The sequence below is a fragment of the Sinohyriopsis cumingii genome, chromosome 10 (genome assembly GCF_028554795.1).
Source record: "Sinohyriopsis cumingii isolate HCF-2022 chromosome 10, ASM2855479v2, whole genome shotgun sequence".
In the NCBI taxonomy this organism is placed as follows: domain Eukaryota; kingdom Metazoa; phylum Mollusca; class Bivalvia; order Unionida; family Unionidae; genus Sinohyriopsis; species Sinohyriopsis cumingii.
Window position 1 is genome coordinate 67,223,915 of NC_142970.1, and position 18,282 is coordinate 67,242,196.

At 40.0% G+C, this 18,282-nt stretch overlaps 1 protein-coding gene across 1 annotated transcript in view; it reads right to left on the reverse strand.

The window, feature by feature from the left end:
- The window catches only part of LOC149790318 (uncharacterized), a 35,291-nt gene extending 18,836 nt beyond the window's left edge, over window positions 1–16,455 (reverse strand). Inside the window, exon 1 of the mRNA XM_089973444.1 lies at window positions 15,987–16,455. The gene's annotated coding sequence lies outside the window, so the exon portion shown is untranslated. The remainder of the gene's footprint in view (window positions 1–15,986) is intronic.
- Between the last annotated feature and the right edge of the window lie 1,827 nt (window positions 16,456–18,282).

Below are 18,282 nucleotides of genomic sequence, written 5' to 3' on the forward strand. Positions count from 1 at the left end.
AAAAATGACCAAATGGGTTTGACGGGAGTCAGAGACGATGCCGTCGTCTTCTTTAGGAATGCCTTCCACAAACACGATGGAATCGCCTTGAGTTTCTCGCAAGAGGCTGTACGCCGATTGCCACTCTTTGTAACACCACACGATCCGCTGAGGTGGTCGATCGATCAAATGATGTTTATGTTCGATCAAACGTTTGACGAATTCGGTTTTGCCTGAACCGCTAGGTCCAGCAATGAGCATGTTAAAGGGATGGCGAAGATACAAAGCCTCCCAACTGGCACGATCTAAGTGTTCGTCGATGACTTTGACAGTAGAGGAAGAGGGAGCAGAGACAGCAGAGGTAGCCATAGTGTGAGGAATGTCACTTGTGACACGAAAACAAAAAAGACAAGAGTTTATATACTTTTTTCAGAACACGTTTATTGAATGTTTCAAATATGAACAACACGAAAGACAAAAATACATAAAACCCAAATAGTGATGTACAAGAATAAAAAACACATCAAAACGATCAAAGTGGAATATAAACAAGTCTCTGTACAACATGTTTTGGGTAACCAAGATGTCCTAGGGATAGTGTGTAATGTTCTTACAGTCTCTACATGAGGTATTGTCTCACAAGTGTCCTCCCGGAATGACCTTTCAGGAATGTCCATGACAGTCCTGTCCTGAAGCGAGTGGTTGTTCTCGGTGACGGGTTCTTCTGGCACTGTCACTAACACAGGTTGAAAAGTAACTTTTTTCCTTGAACAACTCTTGTGCATACTGGGCCACTTCTTGGGTCCAAGCCTCAAAACCCCCCTTTTTGCAGTCACGAACATCTGTCCAATGGGGGTGTAAGTCACAAGCTACACACACATCGTCATACACGTTTTCGGTAGCTAAAAGTTGACGAATCTTTTTTTCCTGTTGAGGTCGAGAAGTATCCAGATGAAACCGCAAGGCTTTGAGCAAAAGGAGTCTTTCGTGACCATTTAAGGCCATTGTGTGGTAAGTACTGATCGTACAGAGTCCACAAGGAATCGGCTGGCAAACGAAATCCCAGAAAACAAGTCACTAAGACATACACCACTTGTCGACCCAAATTGATGTTGTTGTTGTTGTAGGGCTTAACGCCATTTTTCAGCACAAGATAGGCCATACATGGTGGCCAGTATTAATGGTGGAGGAAGAACCCGGAAAACCCCCGGAAAGAACCACCGACCCACGAGAAGCTACTGGCAAGCTTTCTCACATAACCACATTAGCCGAATCCGTGACTCGAACTGACGCAGACAGAGGTGAGATGGTAGTGATCCGTAACGGTGAGCGCTTTAGACCACTCGGCCACTCGGGGCCCCCCCGACCCAAATTGAATGGATACAGTTCTTGTAATAATCGATGGTAATGATCCACGGTTTGAATATGGTCATTGAGTTCCTTCCACGGAATCTTTTCAATCACTTGTGACCTAAGCCGTGGCATGGATTCCTGTTTTTATGCTATCTTTTTTTCGGAAGCAATACCCGTACATTCTACCCAGACATCTTCGTTCTCCAGTAGGAAATCTAGAATACTGTAACCTACAGTTCAAACTTCGGTTAGAAGTTTCCTCTTCCACTAAGCAGATGAATATTTCGTTCATTCACTAACTCACTAACAAGGTCTGACCACTGAAACAATTTCTGACGAATCAGTCCTCTTATACCATTCAGGTACCAGTGGTTAAAGATCTGGTGACGTAACGGATGCAATTATTCTTTACGTTTGACTTGTATTTTGACCAGCTCTCGATAAATCCTTTCTCTCAACTCCACAGGCAAAGCACGAATGTTCTCTTGTAAAGTATCCATAAGTATATACACTGTTTTTGGAATCCTTGGGTGGTGGCCAATAGCCTCGTTTACCTTTGTGCCTGATGTAATATCCACTCATAATCAGCCTTCTTATACTTTGGAACAGAGCATAATTTAAAAACGGTTGAATAACTTTGCGTTTGCGTTTCACTTGTATTTTGATCAGTTCTCGGTAAATGCGTTCTCTCAACTCCACAGGCAAAGCACGAATGTTCTCTAGCAAAGTATCCATGAATAGGTCATACTAAATCCTCTTTGGTCTGACACAAGAAATGTACTGTTTGCATAGAGATGGTTTTAGTTCAGTGTCGAATTTAAATTGTTTAGTCACTAATTTACACATTACAATTCGTCAGAAGTTTCCTCTTTCACTAAGTTGACATTGTGTACAAGATGTTGGTAATTTGTTAACTCTTCCTCTGGAATTCGATGCAGTAAGTTTACAATGTAGTAGATAGAATCGTCCATAGCAAACCAACTCCTTCTTAAAACTAGGGAATGGTTGATCAATGTCTGTCCAATGGAACACTTTCGACTGAATCAGTCCTTGTATAGCATTCAGGTACCAGTGGTTCAAGCACCGGTGACGTAACGGATGCAATTGTTCTTTACGTTTCACTTGTATTTTGACCAGCTCTCGGTAAATCCTTTCTCTCAACTCCACAGGCAAAGCACGAATGTTCTCTTGTAAAGTATCCATGAACAGATTATGGTAAGTTACTTCAATGTCTCGGTCCCACTAAGGGTAAGCAATGACAATTCGGTGACCATCGAGCATGTTCTACGTAGGCCGAATCTTGCGGTTCCCAGTGGTGAAGTGACACACCGCAACTGAAGCACTTGACTTTATCTCCTTCGCCCAAGTAGAAAAATCCGGCTCTGGCTAATTCTTCGGGGATCGGTCCTGCCAGATACTTAGGCCATTTTCCTTTAAACGATTGAAGACGATTTTCAAAGTCGCAGTATTCCGACAAACGCACAGGAAACGAATATTCGTTTTTCACAGGTTCGTTTCGATGAGGGTTGGGTGACATGAACAGGACTTTGCTCAGGGCTGGATGACATCCGTAGGGAGGTAAACGTGAAGGTTGACATTCCCCTTTAAAACGAAACCCAGTAAAATGTCCAAGAGGACGAGCGGCATCGCTTTGGCATCCCTCAGGTTTGACACGCACAGCATCACTTTCCATGATAAGGGTAGTGACACTAAAGTTCCCATGATGCTTTACGGCATCGCTAATGTCACAACGTACAGCATCGTACCCATCGCAAGGCTCACAATCGCATTCCACTTCAGAAGCCCCACACTTGAAGTGTACTTGTCTAAACTTGTTTTGTGTTTCTCTGAAAGTATTCATCTTGTTCGCTCGGTCTTGGTAGTCCCAATGAACTATCGATCTTGACCATAGCCCTTTTTATACCAGTCGTAATGCAGTCTCCAGCTTGTACATCTTTCCTTTTTTATGTTTTTTATGTCTTGTTTTGGAAGGTACCGTCTCTAAGGTACCGTCATCATTGTACCGTAATGTCATGGGTGGAAAGGCCATAGAAAGGTAAGGGCAGTGCGGAGACCATCGAGTATGTTCCAGAATAGCTGAATCTTGATAGATACATAGATCCATTCGTAACTTCAGGCCACAAGCGAAACACTGTACTTCATATCCCAATCCTGACTCAGGTCCCAAGTAGACAAATCCTGTTCTAGCTAAAACATGCGAAGAAGGTAATCCTTTCCTATCCGTAGGCCACTTCTGAAACGTGTCCAATCTACGGGCACAATCACAATAGTCAGGTAAGAAGACTGGAAAATGGTAGGGTTTGAACTTGGAGTTCTCATCCGGTTTCTCACTCGATTCTTGCTGTGGCGAAGTCATCCTTCTAGTGGGTGGCTATCCTTTTACAACCAATGTTTTATACCAACGTGTCCATACGGCAACGTAAAGTGGTTGGGTAGTCGCACTCGCTTCTGGTACACGATTTGATAGACTTTTTCCAGGGGTCGACTGATGATGTGGTGAGTGGGTAAACGTACAATCTTGTTCGGTTGATAGGTGGTCACTTTAAAGTTTCCATCCTCTCCCGATTGAAAGGCTTCTTTCAGTACGCCAAAGTTGACCACACGACTGGTACGATAATTCAGAGTCAGTCCTTTCACTTTGCACGTTGTGTGCACTTCTCCTTGCTTGTCCCGGTATTCGTAGCCGTAATGTTTGGGACCGCCACTAACGAAACTTAGAATCTTGTCGTCGGGATGCTCGTCTGTCCAGGCTCCTAAACGGTCTCCTTCGATGTCAGGGTGCTGTTGACTCGGGTGATGGATGTAAATGCAACTGTCCGTGTCAAAGTACAGGACACGTTCCCCTAACAGTTCTAATGCTTCGTACAATTTTAAGCGAGCATGAGCTGTCACGTAAGCCGCAATGATGACATTTCCAAAAGGGTCGTCTTGTACAAAGTCCAGATCTTCTTCGTAATTGACCAAGATCAAATTCTCTCGAATGACGTCCACGTGTTTCATGTATTTGGTTTTGTCGTGAATCATCTGGAAGTAGCGGGAAGGTTCTGTCAAATATTCCGTCTTGGGTAAACACGGTCGTTGTGCCATTTTACCCCACAAGCAATTTAACATCACTTTGGCAAACGATCGCCTGCCTTCGTTTTTCTCGATGTGGTCTAAAGAGATGCCTTCTTGTTCATAGTATTTCTCTTTGAATTGTATTTGGTCTTCGGGAGTGTGACACCAGGAAGGATAGCCGCTGGCTTCTTGTTTCAGTTTCAAAAAGGCATCCACGTAGTCGGCGAAAATGCCTTTCTGCGTGGGGTCACCCTTGTGGTATTGTTGTGTCTTGGGAAAGTGGCAAATTTCGTACACTTCTAACAGTTGGTATCCCATGTCCAGAGCTTTGAACAATTCCACGCTGACCCAGGTTCCCGTCAAGGCACGTTCTTCCTGGGTGTGCTGACAAGGTTGGTCTTGGTTGCACGTTTCGGCACAAGTTCGGCACAATGGAAACATCAGTTTGCCTTGACAATGGTGAGGTAACACGGGATGGTACAAGTCCGTGGGCGGCAAAACTTTACACTTGATCAAGCCTTCGTATTGTCGAATGTTTTTCAGGTCGATGTGTTCCGTTAACAATTGCGGGTGCCCTACAGGAAAGCGACAATATTTGCACACGTAGGGATAATGCGAACACACGTCCAAGTATTTGATTTCTTCTCCTTTCTCTTCGTCGGCTTGGTACAGCAAACAGGTGGCATTGGTCCTTCCTCCGTACAAACAATCCCTCGGGTTCAGCGTGTCCATGAACTGGTAACTTTCCACGAGGCGTTTAAACTCGGGATCGGTTTTCATACGGTGATCGTACTCGTGTTCCCACATTTCAACCACTTGGTATCCTTGCTGTTCTAACTTTAGGCGTCGCTGACAAGTGTCCTGGTACAAGTCTTCCATGGTTCGTTGTACAAACTGATCTTTAGTGCTACGATCAGGGTAACAGACGGGACATCCGTGAAATAAACAACCGTTAAACTCGTACACGAACTTGGGGTTTTCTAAGTCCCAGCCATCTACCGAATACGTTCCGATGGTCTTTTCACCCCCTCCGTTGCGGACATGCTGAATCCATTTGTCTTCCTTGTCGCACAAGTAATGTAACCAACGTAGGGCTTTGACCGAGTATTGACGTTTGACAAAGTTGGTCGTTTGAGGGCTGATGACAGCCACGGTGTTTTCAGGCATGAATCGTTGTCGATACACTAAAGAACACGCTTTGGCAATGGTGCAAGCTTCTTTCAAAGGATCGACCCCTCCATGTTCCATGAACAGTTCTCGAAATTTACCACAGCAACGCCGTAAAATGTCCACGTCGGAACGACAATACTTTAGCATTTCTTCCTGAAAGTCGAAAGGGTCGGAGGCGTGAGCCTGGTACCAAGCGTAGAAAGCTTCTCGTTGTTCGGTACGCATGTTGTCGGGGTCGTAATAGTGAGCCTCAGGCAAATGGGGTAGAACGGCGTGTTGATTGGCTTCCGTATTGAAAAAGTGTGGAAAGTACCCTTTAGCCATTTCTGTCATTCCAAACGTTTTAGGCATTCGACTCAAAAGCATGGCCAAATAGCTCATCGAATCTTTAAACTGTACTTGTCCCACTTGCATGAAAATGATTTTGGCTCCGTTCAAAGTGACTTTAGGACGTTCGGTGCCTTGTTCCGTATAGTATCTCAAAAGAAACTGTCCATCGTATCCGGAGAAATTGTGAGCCATCACCGTGGCATGACGATGACAATCTCCGTAACGTTCGATGTCCTCTTGACTCCATGTCTTGTCGATGGGGTCTAAGACCCATTGGGCAAAATCGGCAAACGTGTTCGGTCCTCGAAAGATTCTTTCACGCCCTCCGGGAATCTTACTGCAGTGAGGGCAATGACTGAAGATAGGTTCCTGAATGCACTTCTCGCACGCTCGATGAGCCACGCAGAAATTAGGAATGTGAATGCCGGTCTCTTGCATGCATTCGAAATCAAAAAAGATGAAATTGCCTTTCTTCTTGTGACCGTCCTCTTTCTCTGGTGGGGGTTGGTATTTTTGCACGTAGCATTGGTATTCCAAGTCCACGATGTGATGACAAATGTGACATTTTTTCTTTCCTGAACATACGTGTGCCTTGGCACTGTTGGTACGTAGGCCTTGTCCACACGTAGGGCACAATCTCAGGAGTTGACAAGCGCATTTCTGCTGTGAACCTTGCGTCTTCAAATGTTGTTGGTAACAGGTAGGGCTGACAAACGTGCGCAGACAAGTTGAACAAGGCACTGGTCCTTCGCTCAGACAGGGTGAAGAGGCCAAACATCCTGAGCATTTCAATCCGCAATGTTTGTGTTGCTCTCGATTATTATAACCATGGTCACATTTCTCACAGTAATAACCGTATCCCAGGAATCCGGTGATGCTGGTAATGGTATCAAAATGGTCATCGTGATGATAAAGGTGAATTTATTTTCCGTCCTTAAAATCTTTCCCTCGATACAACAGAGGCCCGCGCATTTCTTGAGGGTGCACTTTCAAGGTGTAGCGTGGAGCTAGGACATCTTGCAATTTTTGCATTTCAGGAATGCCACAGGGTGTGTCTTTGGACAGGCCGGCTTGTTGCAACAGGAGTTCTGCTTCACTTCGTTGTTTGGCTCGGTCGGATCGTCAAATAGTTTTCGAGGCTCTTTTCCATTCTGTCGTGTCGTTCTTGTTGGCATAGGTTCGTCCCACCACGATGGCTCGGGCTAAACACATATGGTCTTGAGAATTGTTAATTTGGACGAGACTCTTTTTGGTGCTGCTAAGCTCGTTCACCAGTAACAACTTATTGCGTTGTCCGGTCCCTTGAGGAGGAGAGACGTGGGTCATGTCCAGTGTGGCTTTTCCATCGGTGATGTCAATCTGGTCATTAGATTGTTGCACGTGTTGTATCTTGTCCATGACTTTGGAAGCGGTCAATTCTGCAGGGGTGCTAAACTCGATCCAAACAGGGGATTTCAAACCGTCGTGTTGTATGGAAAGTCTCAAGCTATCGTCTTCTTTGGGTTGACATTGTCGCTTGAGTGCGGTGAGCAAGGAATCCCACACCCCAGTGATGAACCCTTCTGCTTTCTCTAACGGTACTTCAGCCTTGAAATCTTTAAACTTCACTGTATATTTGTTAGCCGTGGTTCTAAATTTTCTAGAGGAGCGCTTTTCCGTCTCTCGAATGGAATAGTATTTTTCAGGGTTGACTAAGGGTGGTGAACTTGGTTTAGAGGGTTCGAATTCTGGTTCACTCATGTCCTCTTCAAAATCACTGGCATGAATTTGTGCCAAGACTTCAGCTCTGGTACGAGGCGATAGATCACGTTTCTGCCTCTTACTTTCTTCTTCTTTCTTCTCAAATGAATAGGATCGTTTCATCTTGAGTGCAAAACGTCAAATGACTCAAGTTTAAACACCATAGACTAATTTATAGTCATGGCAGACCATCGTATATAAAAGGGTGTGTGTCTTTGTCCTTTCACTATTCATTTCACTCTCTAACCGAGCACAACGATGGAAGAGACTACCCAGATGGAATATTTCATCAGAGCTTTGCGAGGGGTCATTAGAAAATTCTCTTCAGACCAGCCGACGGACTACTCTCCTTCCTTTCGAGATAAAAGTCAAGATACTTGCTATATCTGTCAGAAGAAAGGGCATTGGTCTTCAGAGTGTCCAGAACGTCAAAAAAGAAATAAAACAGGGGCTAGAAAAGACAGAAGTCAAGATACCTGTTATTATTGTCAAGAAAAAGGACATTGGTCTCCAGATTGCCCCAAAAAGAAACAAGAGGAGTCAGAAGAAAAGAGAGATTCTTCAGAAGAAGAGAGGGATTCTTCAGAGGAAGAAAGCCGACAGGTGAAGAAAAAGAAACAGGAGAAGAAAAGAAGAAGGGAAGAAAGCGAGGAGGAAGAAGAGGAAAAGGGTGTGACGGTGAAGAAAATGAAAAACAGAGAGACTAAACAATGAGACAGAAGAAGTGTATGAACTTTTTTAAAGTGCTCTGTTGTGAATTGTGAATTGGATTGTAATTATGGATAAAAGAATAAATTAATTATATAAGGTAAGTGTCTTTGAGTTTTGATTTTAAAATAAGAAGCTACACTCACGCACTCATATACACGTACTATAGGGTAAAATGGTTTTTTTTTGTTGATTTTTGAGTTATTGGCAAATTGAAAGGCTATCTCTTTTCGGGAGACGTGGGTGGCCCTGAAAAGGGCCTTTGGTTTTTATGGTGTAGGGGTGAGTTTAAGCAATCAACTTTAACTGTCTTAAGCCTTTGCCACGGCCAAGGCCTACTTCTGGACTGCGTACTGTTGATAATGTTGATTGGGTTGAAATCACTAAGGGTGGTACGGTGGGCTTAGTCACAGGGTTGACGTGTTTAGCTCGGGAAGGTCGTATTCTCTTCGGTCGTAATAAAGAAGTCTGATACATTTGTTTCAGACTTCTCAACTCTGCTAAAATGTCCAACAGTACCGTGACCGTTTGATTTTCACCCTCTTGTTTCTTTGCTGCTGCTTCTTCTTCTTGTTGTTGTTTTTTTCTTACCTCTTCTTCTTGCTGCTGTTGCTGTAGGAGAAAAGCTTGTTCCGCTTCCTTTTGTCGTTGTATAAATTTCTCCAATTCTTCTTTCTGTCTCTGTCTAAAATTCTCCACTTGCGGTAATGAAGGTGACGAAGGTTCCGGAACAAATTCTTGCGAGGTAAGAAAATCCACAAAATCCCAATTTACCTCTTCTGAAAGTAAGTCCGGGTTCCCTTGGGTGGTCTCCACTGCTGGTGCACCCCAATGAATCGTTTTCTGAGTTTCCGTCATGTTGAATCACTGTCACAGGCGCTAGCGAATCTATATAGACCACGTGACGTCACAGACTGTTCTTTTCGGATTGGATGCGGGCTGACTGAATTTTGTAACGCATGTTCGGATTGGTGAATGAACTCAATCCGTTTCAATCCTTCCTCTACCTATAAATAAGCGCAGTTCACTGCATTGATTCACCTGTTCTCGTCGCCTCAAGATGTGGACCACAGTTGAATCATCCACCCTTGTGTCTTCAATGATGTTTAGGACGGACATGCTCATGTATGTCCGATCAAAGTGGACCGTTGTCCACAGGACAGACACCAGTCTGTGGATACGTAGGATCTACGTAGAAAGACAAGGATGCCTCAAAAGAGTGCTGATTTACGGTCCTACAGTGAGGCGCAGCCTAAGGACAAGAAGAAGACCAATGCAGTGCCACTTATGTTAATGGATACATTAACATAAACCCAAAGGCCCTTTTCAGGGCCACTCATAGGTCTCGAAAAGAGAATGACTTTCGATTGCCTACCCCTTTTTTATTTTTATTTTTATTTTTATTTTTTTTTTAAAAATCCCATGTTAAATTTCCCTTGACGCTATACAGTCCCATGTTCCATTCCCTTAAGGCTCAACAGTCCCATATTCCCATGTTAAATTTCCCTTGAGGCTAATCTGTCCCACGATTTTTCTCCATGTTAAATTTCCATTGAGGCTAATCTGTCCCAGGGGGGGTCTGTAATGCTAATTCCCATTGAGGCTCATCTGTCCCCATTCACTACTTTCGCTATACAAAGCATATTTCGTGAAGGTCACTCAGATGATGCAAATTTGCTTTACAACGCATATTTCGTGACGATCAGTCAGATCATGCCAATTCACTGTACAAAACAGGATCTTGAGGGCTACGACATTAATTCGAAAAATATTTTAAATATACGTACGTCCTGAACCGTCACTACACAGTGACTGATTATCTAAACTCCGTTCTACTCTGCTCTTTGAATATTAAAAAAAAAAAAAAAAACGCTAATCTAAATGTACATGCGAAAATCTCTTATATTGGCAACAATACTGATTTATTTGTAATCAATAAAAATCTGTTCTAAGGCTAATATGCAATATATTTTGGTCGTATTTTTAAATACTCGGTTTCATTTAGAACACTGGGAGGAAGAAGTTATAACATTTACATTGTATCCAATAAAGTACAAATGTTTAAAAATATAAGATGTATATTTGTGTGGAATCAAATAAAGGTAAATTCCTCGAGCTAAAATTAAACATAATGGCTTCATGTATGTATGTATGTATGTATGCATGCATGCATGTCTGTCTGTCTGTCTGTCTGTATGTATGTATCTATGTATGTATGTATGCATGTCCGATCAGTTTAGTACATTTTCTTTAATATCAATTATTTTTCCTTTATTTGCCCAGAAAATCAAAACGCATTACTTGGAAGTGGTTGCAGCATTGCCCATTTCAACAAATGTTATGATCAAAAAGCATAATCTTTGCGCATGATTAATTTTATGATAAACGTCATCATTTTTTGAAGTATAACTTTCTGTCAGTAAGTACATATCCATACCACGTGATGTATGCAACTTAACTTGAGTAATCTTCAGTGAGGCATTATTTATCATCCTTAGCTCTTGAGTTCAGGATCAGGATTGTAGTTCTAAAGACATGTATTTCTACGTTCTTGAAATATATATGTAAGTTTTTGAATATCGCCTGCAACATAACTCAGGCGGTCTTGAATTTAAAGTAGTTAAAAACGCTGTGAACATAATAATATTCTTTTTGGATTATATTTTCATCACTTAATAAAATAACATTGATATGATGATACTGATATGGAGATATTCCAGGTTCATATCGACATATATCCTTCTTCAAGAACTCTGATGGCATATTCTTTCTTTTGTATGGAATATTTTAATGTATTTAAGATTTTTAGTTCTAGTCCGTGATATGAAATTACAGAAATCAAGAAGCGTTTCTCTTTTGTATATTATAATCTACATACCATGTTTATCACCTAGTGGGTACACCTTGCCTATAGTGTCTGCAGATTAGTATTTTTGATATTACAAAATGTGAATATATAACTGTATGTGATTTTGATTGGTCCAAATAGGCTCAAGAAAATAGTGTGCAGTATTCTCTTTACTGATTGCCTGCGATCGTGGGAAACCTTTGCTGATGAACATTATGGCGGCCATCACGTGACTATATGACCTCTGATGTCATTGACATGTTAGTTGTGAGATTTGTATAGTCATGTGACTCAGGATGCAAATAACCAGATCCAGGTTAAATTTAGGCAACGACATACTTTTGTCTCGTCTGTCAGCGGATTAAAGACATGACGAATGCTATACTCACGACTTTTGAGAAAATAAATCATATTCCGATCGATTGCATGCAGGTATATCTCAATGAAAGGTCGTTCAAGTTTGTTGGGCCGGCTAGTAAGCGACTACCCCATGCCGACCCCAAATGGTGTCGGCGAATTCCAACTTTTCGATAGGGAATAGACTCAGACCCTACACCCCAACATGAATATTCAGATATCAAAAATGGGGTGACAAGGGTCAGAGGAAACTCGGACTATTTGCTCCCCATTTTGTTGTAACCCTTAACGACTGTAAAAACTAAAAGCATAAACTGATATTAAAGTCACAAAACTTAGTTTAATCATCAAGTAATAAATGTTTCACTTAATTGTCGACATCTAACACTGTCATCTTGTTCGAGTTGCAAGCGAATGGGTAGTTTGTTTAATAAAACGGACTCTTATATTTGCATTTTATTTATTCAGACAACAGGGTTATTCTGATCATCGTCTGCGATAAGTTCCGAAGAATTCAGCAAATTTCCCCAACGTTTAGTTATACATCCTTTTGGACCCATGCGTTACACGGTTTTACATTCTTATTTTGTTCAATTGTTTTGGGAAATAATAAAGCTGGACGCTGCAAATAGTGGATGCATGCGTCACATCTTTTGTCTTCCATGTATCACTAAAGAATTACTTTTTTAGCAACCGGAAATGAACATCAAGCATGTTCGTTGTAACCCTGAAAACTTGCGATCAGGTTGGAATGCGTACAAGATGAGAGTGCTAGGGAACCCTGTCGATAATCAGGTTAGAACATATTATATATCATTCGTGCTTGATTGTTTACAAGTCTGCAGAGGGTTACAAACAAACGGGAGGGTGGAAGAGAACTATACATATAATCTAAATATTCATTTGTTTTCAATTATGAGTGAAGATCCTCATTAAGCATAATATCAGCAATTATGCATTCTATCAGTTCAAATTATATTATATTCGTGTTCTATATAATTTCCCATAATATTGTATTCGTGTTCTATATCAGTTCACATTATATTGTACTCGTGTTGTATATATATATATATATATATATATATATATATATATATATATATATATATATATATATATATATATATATATATATATTATTTCCTATTATACTGTACACGTGTTCTATACCAGTTCACATTATATTGTACTCTTGTTCTATATCATTTTGCATTATATTGCACCTATCTTCTATATCTTTACTTATCTTCTATACAAGTTCACATTATCTTCAGTGATAAAATAATTGCTTTTCAGGCACAGGTTCAGAGCAAGAGACAAAGCGTCTTTACAATATTCACAAGTCATTACTCAAATTCCACTTGCCATGACTCAAATGCCTCATTTTTTTCCTATCATTTTTGGCACAACGTTGCAAGTTTGCCATACATTAAATATGAGAAGAAGTGAAAAAAAAAAAAAGAATCAAAAATAAATTAATGCATGAGTGTATTCGCCTTTCAAGATATTTCACATAAAGCACGTATTACCTCCAGGTCCTGATGTCAGTTATTGTCCGATTGCCCCTGTGTTTAAGGGCTATCGGTAATGGGAATATACCTATCAGGCTGTGTGAGTGCGGTGTAGCCAAATAGCACGTATAGTACGTAACAAATGAAAAGTTATAAATTGGTAAAATATAAAACTATCAATAAAATGTATTTTTATATGAGCTAAAATATGCAATCTGATAATGCATTTTACGAGCAACGGATCATTATTGTTGACCTTGTTTTGGGTTTAATGACATTTCTAAGCGCAAGATAGGCTATACATGGCAGCCAGTATAATTAATCGAGAAAGAACCCGGAGAAAACACCGATAATAACCACCGACCCACTGGAAGCTACTGACAACTTTCTCACATTGGTCGAGTCCTGAACTAAACTGACCTTGATCAGGCATCGGCCCAGTATAAATCTTTCAAAACAGTCCAGAAGAAGGCCATATTATTTACTATAATATTGACACGTCCACCACCTCCATAACAAAACATAAAGTGTTTGTCCCTTATATTTGTGACATTGGTCACTGAATCCTCTTTCATGTTCTGCTGAAAAGAGAATAACAACGAACTAGTTTTTAAAGATATTCACAATGTATGCATGCTCACGTAACAAATTCTGAATTAGTTCGTGTGACGGTACTACTGATGAGTCACAACTACAGTTAACACTCCGCATACATAAAATCAACGGCTATCAACTTTTTAAAACTAAATGGATTTAAATATAATGTAATGGTATCGGTTCCTTTAAAGCCTCACAAAAACAACGTTAAACTGGGGGTGGGGTGGGGTGAGTGCTTATAAATCGATAGTCCTTACACTTGGCTGAATTGACAGACAACCTCAAAGGTGCTTCTCGAAATATTTAACCAGCAACGCATTCATTACGACAGTGTAAAGAAGGACTGTTTGTTTTATTCATGTTGTAAATATGAGCGCTTTTATAGGTAACCAGTGAAATACGGAGATATAAACACAGCACTGTGCCTTTTTCATAGGTTACATGCAGGGCCGGCGCTACCATATAGGCAAACTAGGCAGACGCCTAGGGTGCTGATTTCAGGAGGCGCATTTCTCCAAATCAACAACAGTTTTGAAAAATAAATAAATCTATTTCAGTTTTATTGAGGGTCGTTTTTTATCCTGGTTTATTTCATACAGGGACAAATAATCTGGTAGATTCAGTCTGACCGAAACACCAGGCTGACCGGAACAAGCCAAATGAGTGAGCGAAAATCGCGCGTATACGAAACTTTCAGGACGTAATTACGTTCGCGCGTTTTTATAGGCCACGAGTTTTTCTGTGGAATCACGCGTATACGAACCCACCAGTTTGCCGCGGAAACCAAATTGAGGGGGCTAACTCCTTATTTTAACGGTATAAACAAGGAAAGAAATGGCCTGTGTGGGGTATTTAAATGTCCGTCTTTATGTTTGTTTATTCTTGTCTTAATATTGCAAATAAAATAGTATCAAGTAGTGCTTTTGGTGGGTGGGTGGGAGGGGGTCCGGACATTTGAGCACAGAGCAAATTATCCTTGGTCTCTGCTCAAATGTTTAATTTTTTTTATTATTATTTTGAGTTGTTTATAAATTTTATAAATTTTAAAATTGATATTTTCGGGGGGGGGGGGAGGGATGTCGCCAGAATCTAACCTTGCCTACTTGCCTAGAGCGCCAGATAGTCTGGCGCCGACCCTGGTTACACGCTTCGCTTTTTACACATCGTTTATTGCTTTATACAATTAAGAAGACGATCCACATAATGTGGAGGGATTTAAGGACTGGGCCAAGCAGTATTAATAATTTACCAGTGTCTTTTATAAAGTTCAAAAGAAAATCCAGCATTTCGTTGGGAGTTTCAAGGGTTTTTTTTCCAGCCAACTTTGATGCCACAAATTCTTCGACAGGCTCGACGGGTAACTAGCTAATAATACGACAGGGGCCCGAAAAAGATTTATTGAAGCCCCTGGCGTCTGGGATCGGTCTTTTCAGCTCTTTAATATCATACCTATCGTCTACGTCAGTTCAAGCTATAGTGTTCCTATCTTTTATTTACAATTTTCAACTGCGTTTACTCTTTTGTTCAAATTAAATCAAGTTCTCGTTCAGAAGACTGTTGAATAATGAGTTTTACATTCATTTTAATTTGAAACTTGGTTTCTGTGTAGCTCTTAATCGCCTTGTAATTAACATCTGTTATAGTTTCTTTCATTAAGCTGAAATAAGCGTATCTATCGGAAACCAGTTTGTAATCTTGTAACCAAGGTTACTACGCTGAGATGGTTTTCCATGGTCTACTTTTGGTGTATATATTTTAATTAGCTCATTATTAGCTAAGTTTCTGAAAAATGTACGTACCTATTCTAGTGTAAGATTTCTTCCTTTTACTAAATCTCGTTGTGTATACTCTATGCGAGATTCGCGCAATAATTCTGTGAACTTGGATCTAATAACTCATCTCGTATCCTAGTGTTTGTTGAAGTATTATTTCTCGAAGATTTGCTACTAACCTTTTTCAAAGGTTTTTATATGTGGCGATGTCTAAATCAATCAAAGATTAGTAAGTTGTAATGCACACACATAAATATGACATTATCTATTTGTAGAGTAGTTTATGTTGATCAATAAATTATATTCAATGCTAATCACTACTTATTTCGCGAAACTGAAAATTGTTTATGTTAAGGTTTCTATATAATAGACACTTTGTTGTTATTAAGCTATATTCACATTTTTAACGGTTATTTATGCAATCTTTGTACACTGGCATGAGTGATGATGTCCTCGTTTATCGTGAGTAGCGAATATATCGTACCAGATAATACAATTACGTTTTCTCATATCGAATTAACGGTGGACGTGAAAACATCTTACCTTGACTAACAATCCCATAAAAGGACTCAAATGTATGTGTGCCATCGCTGATAAGTTTCAACGCCCATTCCAGTCCTTCATGATTCGATTGTATATTGAACCTTCACGACCGTGGTTTAAGGAGCCTTAACGTTTTTCAGGTATGGATACTCCAGAAGCCTGTAAATCTCAATAGTCTGCTTTATCAATAACCTAAATTGACTTAGTCACCTGTATTTATGGCATATTTACTTCCGTCTTAGTCGTGGAAAAACCAGCTTAATTTTTGTTTTACGCTGAAGGCAGACAATGCTTTCTTGTCATCACGTATCAATTATATTGACACTCCCCTACTGATGATCAATTAATAGCTGTTGAATACGATAAGTTGTTGTTGTTGTTATGGCTTTAGCGCCATTGTTCAGCACACAGTAGGTCAAACAGTATAACTGGCCGTAGAAATACCTAAGAAAAGCCAGGTAAAACGGGCCGATCAACTAATGTGGTTCCCTGCTTCGTCTAGTCCCTGTGTTGTACTCCGTTATACGATATCAGGTGGCAAGGGACAATTCGCATATTGGCAAATTTCTGACCTTAAGGGTATACTGTGACTTTTTGAACTATTATTGTGCAAGAATTAAAGATATGTACATATCTGTGAATTTGGTTTTTCCAGCTTGTGTTGTTCTTGAAATTTATGTTTAGGCATGTACACCGCATGTAGGCAATGCACATAATGTAGTCAGGGAAATACCAAGAAGCAGAGCTAGCTACTTATAGCCAGACAACGTAACTAGAGGGCGCTTCAGTCGGGCCGAGTGCCACCATCTTACTATTTTTGTACAGAGAGGGTACCCCTATTTACGGGGCTCCCATTCTTTTAACTTTGATCGGATAATTTCATAAATAGCGGGAAAATTTTACGTGATAACCTGCGCAAAGGAAACCAGCTGGCTTTTCTTTTAAACTGTACGTTATTGGTAAGAATTTGATACGGCTCAGAGAATATTTTCATGAAAAATCCACAAAACATTTGATCATGGAGGGTTTCACGCGGTAGAGGTTTTATTTATGTATCTAAATATAGAATGTGCCAAGAATATTGTGAACAACATTTCTTAATTTGTCTTGCCAGTTTTGGTAAAGGCGGGACACAGGCCTTACTCATTCCATCTATAGTAATATTGTCTTCAGCAGGTACATGTATAATGGTAGGTCATAACTTACTATCATTTTTTTTCTAACTCTGCATAAATTGGTGTCATTTTTGGACTAGTGAATAAGTAAGCATTTCCCTTTTTGTCTACAAATTCCTTATCTCCTTCTATTTCTGATGCAAGTTCAAGTTCATCTGTGAATCTTGAATAATTTTATAATTAAAGTCAAATCCCAAACCAGTGGGGGGGGGGGGGGTGATGGTGGGAGGGAGACTGGGTCTTTCACGTCATTTTTGAATTAGAACACATGTCCATGTTTCTTCTCCATTGTTGGCAACATCATAGGCCAGAAAAATTAAAATGGATTTTGATTAAGCAGGGGGACAGGTGAGACATTTATTTGATTGAACTGAATAACTTAACGTTATAAGTAACAAGTACTGCATTAAATGAGTCTTCAATGTACCTGAGTATGATAGGTATGCTATCAAATGTTATGTTAAATGTTGAATTAAATCATCAGTCATGTGAAAAGCAATTTTACCAAATACATCAACTTTGACAATTCCTTTAAAATAATGTGTGACATGTATCTATCTGACTTTGTCCATTACGAATTCTATACCAATTGCACTTTTCTATGTACATCATTGTGACAATGGTCACAACATACAACTTCAGCAGCCTCATATGGACTGTCTCAGTAATCATTCAAACATCGGTTTCTGCAGCCAGTCTCCAGTGTTAGATATTCTCTCAGGTCCTTCGTGGGCATTTCTAAAAGAAAGACATTTTTTATATAAAAAATAGAATAACTTAAGCTTTAACACCACTGCTCCCTGTTTGAGCAATCGCTTGAACATAAGCTGAAGATAAAACTTGTTATCTTTATTCTCCAAAAATGCCACAGCTCTTAACCGGGAATATACTAAATAGAACATTTTATACAATATTTGGCATCTTATTTGATGACCCATTAAAAGCCACATTGACCAGAATATATATATATATATATATATATATATATATATATATATATATATATATTCTTATGTTACGTGTTTCGGCTCCAATAAACAGTAACAAAAGAAAGAGTGAAAACAACAAGCTTTGAAAAATTTAATAAATAATTTATTTTCCTGGAAAAAATACTGTAAATA